The sequence below is a fragment of the Sitophilus oryzae genome, unplaced genomic scaffold (assembly GCF_002938485.1).
Source record: "Sitophilus oryzae breed Bouriz unplaced genomic scaffold, Soryzae_2.0 scaffold_1744_pilon_pilon, whole genome shotgun sequence".
Classification (NCBI taxonomy): Eukaryota; Metazoa; Arthropoda; class Insecta; order Coleoptera; family Curculionidae; genus Sitophilus; species Sitophilus oryzae.
In genome coordinates this window covers 1,227,053-1,232,884 of record NW_022146440.1, presented here as the reverse complement: position 1 = coordinate 1,232,884, position 5,832 = coordinate 1,227,053, and positions in this window count along the sequence as shown.

Genomic DNA, 5,832 nt, shown 5'->3' with positions numbered 1-5,832 from the left:
ATCAAATCGTAAATAAATGAAATTATTTAAAAGAACTACATAAATCTACGTTAATAATAATTTAGTTTCCCATGTACAAACATCTAATGCACGCTCAGACTAGAACACAAGGAACAAGTGGTTGATCTGTTATCGCGTTTAGTTACATATTACATACATATAACTTCCTCTAGAGGATGCGAGATGCGAGACCTTATCATTGGTGGGGAAGCTGTTAGTTAGGTGCTAGGGGGAATCCCCTCTGGCACTTTAGCTGTGTTCTAAAGAGCATCTCATTGTCTTGTCCCTGGATGCAGTGTCGTGACCAGGAAATTGCACCAAGACGTATAGCATATAGCACCCTGGATCACTGTGAAAGAGAAGAAACCTGCAGAAAAGATTTAATCTAAAAAATGTTAAAGGCCTCATCAAATCATTAATAAAAAAAATATATTAAAAGAACTACACGAATCTACGTTAATAATAATTTAGTTCCCCATACACAAACATCTAATGCAAGCCCAGACTGGAACACCCTGTATGCTACGTATACTGCTACACAATAATTTTTATAGACTATTTCAAAAATATTTACAACATGGTATTTAATATTTATTTAAGATCTTGATGAGGTTACTATAGTTACTATTTAATATTGTATACACACACAATTCTCACGTATTACAACTACCGTATGATCGAATAAAAACGGCGTCAGCGATGGCTATGAAATGAAGATCGCTGTCATTTTATATGTAAATTTATATAGGAAATGCCATCGATCGTCATTTCCAAGCCAACTGGACGCCGTTTTTATTCGATCATACGGTATAACTAGATTTAATTATAGATGTGCAATGAAAGAATATATTGTTATATTTTCGAATTCGAAAGAAAATATTGTTTTATTTCTTTTTTCGTTCAAAATCAAAAGATCAACATTACTTTAAAAAACTCTAAAATCATAATTTTTTCGACCGAGAATGTATTTATGTATTTGTACAGACCAACAGGATGTATTTATTCTGGATATAGGTATTATTTTCTTTAATAAATGATTTTTCTCTCTTAACTTACTAAATATTTTTCATTGCGAAATAATGAATGTTATTTCGAAATATATAATTATCAGGCCATTTTTTTTGTTCGATTTTTTTAATTATAATAATTCTTTACCCATTCTCTGTCCTTACAATATTCTTGTTTTACTTACAATTTTTTTCTAATTTTAATTAATCGATTAAAAAGAATGGGTATAATAAAATAAATAAAACATATTGTCATTAATAAAAATAACCAAAATTCAATGACCCAGGTATTATTTTCTGAAGCCTTGACGGTATCGAATTTTATTTGTTTCGGCTAAATTCCATAGGAATACCTTTACAGGGTGACAATTTGAAAACGAACAGTATTTAATATTATCGCTACCGATGATAGTATGAAAATTTGGCGAAATACGTCAATTTACATATCAAGAGGGACAATTTTTGAGACATTTGTTGTCGTGTTACTTTCAACCCTTTGACCCCCAGGGCACCTACCCATAAAATTTTAAATGGCAACCCCTATATGTATAGACACCCAAAATCTCATTCAAATCGGAATAACGTTTCTTAAAATATCTAAAAAAAATGTGTTTATTTTTTTAAAGTTTGATGCCCTCTAACGGACAAACGAAGCAATTTTGTATAGAGGTAAATTGTGTCCAATGAACTTATTTTGATTATAAAAACCCGTAGTAGTTCTATCTCCACTTAATATTGGGACACCCTGTTTATCTCCGTTGATAGAAAAACCTATACATATTTTTTATTAACGTACAAAAAGACTATATCCGAAAGTGTAGCTCAATGTTAATATAAATTTTATTAATCATAACCTAACTGAACATCATGAAAATTAAAAAACTATTTCGTACACTTTATACCAATGTTACTCACACACGAGCTAATTTGTTTACAACAAAATTTTACTTTTCATGCTAAACTATTAATTTCTTCACTGAAAATGTAAGTATTAAGTGAATATTTGACTGACTAACCGAAAAATAACTGCGCATCATTTTCGAACTTCTTTCTTCAATTTTCAACGATTGCTTGCTTGTTATGATAACTTATTTGTGTAGATGTTTCACTGTTAACTGCTGTGTTGTCACGACCCCAGGACTACATCTTCATTTTATTCATCAGTTTCATTCTCAGGCTCCAATTCATTTAATTTTTTTTTTCAGTGAGTTCGTCTATCTGTGATTCAGTAGTATTATTTACATTTTCCTGGTGCAAAATGAAAAATTCCACTCCAGTGATGACATTATTAAATCAGCAAATTTTTTTTGTTGCCGGTCCCGGATCCCTGAAGTTGTCCCGGATCCCTGAAAAGTCCCGGATCCCTGAAGTTGTCCCGGATCCCTGAAAATCATTATACTACCCCGGAAAGCGTCAATCAAATCATAAAATCAATGTTTACAAAGTAAATAATACACACTTATGCTTATTATTATTCCATCATATTTTTCAATTTAGCTTCGTTTGTCTATATCTAGTTATTTACTTTCATTTATGTTATTTTGGTAATTATGTGTAATCATCTTCGTTCTTCGAGAACGTCACCTTTTTTCCTTCCCGAAATTTAGCTATAACAATCTGGCAACCCTATATCTGATACCAAGCACATACGTATGTGATAATAGTTACATACATATAACTTCCTCTAGGAGATGCGAGATCTTGACTTTCGTTGGTGGGAAAGCTAAAATCAAGTGCTAGGGGGAATCCCCTCTGGCACTTTAACTGGCTCTAAGGAGCATCTCATTGTCTTATCCCTGCTGTAGTTTTGTGGGCAGGGAATTGCACCAAGACGTATAAGGATGCCTGATGGGACTACCCTGTCCATCATACCAGGCCAGAGTTGTTAAACTACACGTAGTAATTAATAAACTACATTTACTACATGTCACAAGTAGTATTTTAAATGTCGAGTAGTAAATGTCTAGTTTATGTAACTAATGTAGTTTTTTTAAATAACAGTGAAAACATAACCTAAAAACTTTGTTTGTTGATTAACTTAAAGAAATGAAAAATCTATATTTTGTGAATTTGTTCCTTATTATGTGATCTTTTTGATACTTAGTAGTTAAAAATGGTTGGAACTAAAGTCCGGAAGACGTCGATGTCTCCATACCTTGCTCCATACCTTCTGGGAAAAGGGGAATTATGAAGTTGTGCCTTTAGATGTAAAAAATCATATATTCTCCTGGAGAATGTGTATGGAGAATTTCTCTATAAGAATTTATAGTCTTTTTATTATTATTTTGTGTTCAATGTTACTTTGTATTTCATAGAAAATACACTTTTGTTGAAAAAAAATTGTCTTTTTTTCTGATGTTGTTTAACTTATACAAATATAATATAACTTCATACTTCCATGATAAGAATTTGGCTTGATTTTTGTTTAAAGTCTAAATTGTTTATGTTTTACTATATTTTTGTAGGTAGTTTTTAATGTAGTTTTTGTGTAGTTTCTGTGTAGTTTTTGAAGGTAGTTTTTAAAATTTTAAAACATAGTTAACACAAAAAACTAAGCGTAGTTTTTGGCGTAGTTTTTTGCTTCATAAACTACTTAACAACCCTGTACCAAGCACCCTCTACTGTCTGTGGTCATACATTACGGGTAGAGGGTGTGGCGGGTCTTGGCTTAACCGCCAGGACTAAGAGGAGACAACCTCACCAAAAACCAAAATCCTTCGATGGCTAGACTAGATCAAAGAAACACGTGGCTAGATCGAAGACTAGTCTCTACTAGTCTCAACCTTGGGGCACCAGTGTATTCTCGTCTCCCTTACTTCTACATGCGGGGCTCTGTAGAAGTGGACCGACTAACCCTTGCGGAGTAATTGACCTCGAACAACTAGATAGGAATCCACATAATCAATAGAGAAAGAGGGACATATTCTCCATTATAGATTCGGAACAATACCGGTATCAGGTCTAAGGAGAAACAAAGTTAAAGAGGAACCAAGTTAAAAAGGTGGAGAATGGAGACAAATCCTCCAGCCTCCACTCCAAGAGGATGACCTGTCAGAGGAGAAATACCTTGTCCACCTAACAACAGAAAGATACCCATGCATGATGAGTTATAGATTGTATGATGAGCTATAACTCAAGAAAAGGGGACGCAATAAATCTTTAAAGAATTAATTAAACCACGTATAAGTGGACCGCGTAAAATAAGACACTGTTCATCAAAACTGCAAACGGTAAAAGCAAAACCCCGTATAAATATGCCGCATAATATGAGGGATCCCTGTATATTTAAATTATGTTCAAAATGCCATTTTATGAAACATAAGTTTTAGGTCACCAGACTCACTAAATATTTCTTTTCTTACCAGAAAGTTCAATCGAATTTAATAGCCTAATCGAAAATTTAAGGAGGCGCAGACGGTCAGAAGAATAACCCACTTTCATCACATTGTTACGGCAAACATTTTTTGAGCATCGCATTTTAAAAGTATTTAATTTGTTGTCGTAAAGCTCAGCCGGATAACATGTCCGTTATTATAAAATAGAAGAAAAGCCGTGACCTCGATTGACATTGACCTAGACTCTCGAAGATTAGAAGGCAACAAAATAAATCCAAGGCTGTAAATGAGTATATTGCTCTGAACACAATTAATTTATCTGTGCTTTTCTTCACGCACACCTTATCGCAATCAATCAGAAACTAAATCTTTTGAGCGATTCGTATTTTTTTTTTCTTTGCGACAGGAGACGATGCAAATATTTTCGATATTTGTTTTCACTAAAGAATGTCTGTGTATGTGTTCGTTAACACAGTGACCTACATTGCCGAACAGCGAAGAAAGTATCGGTGTATCATTTTCGTTTTGGTATTATTGTTGTTCATGCTACCTACCTTCATTATTGAAAAGGCAAACTTCTTTTCTTTCATGTATTTAATTTTTAATTGCCAGCATCCATCAGTATAAAATTAATTGATAAACCATAGACACGAGTTTCTTAATATATTTACGTATATCTTATTTTTGAAAATTTGGTAATTTACTTTTTTTACAATTTTATTCTTTGTTGATGTTCGTTTATTATAACCTTTTAATATTTTTTATGTAAACAAATTACTAAAATTACATACCGTGCTGGCAACTGTTACTCTTGGGTCGGTATTTACACTTGTGGAAGTAAACCGCATAGGGATCTTATTAAGTCGGAGTAATGGCAGTATACAGGGTTGTTCACCACATACGACACGGCGTATTGTAGCTAAACGATTAGATTTTTACAAATTGTAAGTTTTGGGTTCGTTGAAGGACTATTAGAGCTACAATTTAAAAATATTTTTACAAGATACAGAGTGTCCCAAATAAATAAAAAATATCAAAGTTGTATTTTTTTAAATGGAACACCCTGTATATTATTTCATTTTTAGTTTCTACGATTAAAATAAATGTAATTTTGATTAAGGTTTATCACACTTAAACCTTACCGTTTTTGAAATATTTTGGTTTTTGTCAACATACAGTAATAATTTTAATGCTTCATTTCTCTAAGCGTATTTAAGTTTTTAAAACCAAATATTGTACTGAAGTATTTATATTTACTGAATTTTGTCTTGCAATAATAAAAATTATACTACCTTATACAGAGTGTCTAAAATTTTATTTTAAATAATTACTAGCTTTAAACGGCAATAACTTGTTTAATTTAAATGGAACACCCTATATATTTTATGAGAATCGGATGCAAAATTTAATTGTCTATCAAATTGTATTACACCATTTTTACCTATCTCTTCAAGTTTCCGTAGAAAATGCATTTTGTTGTAATTTAGAAC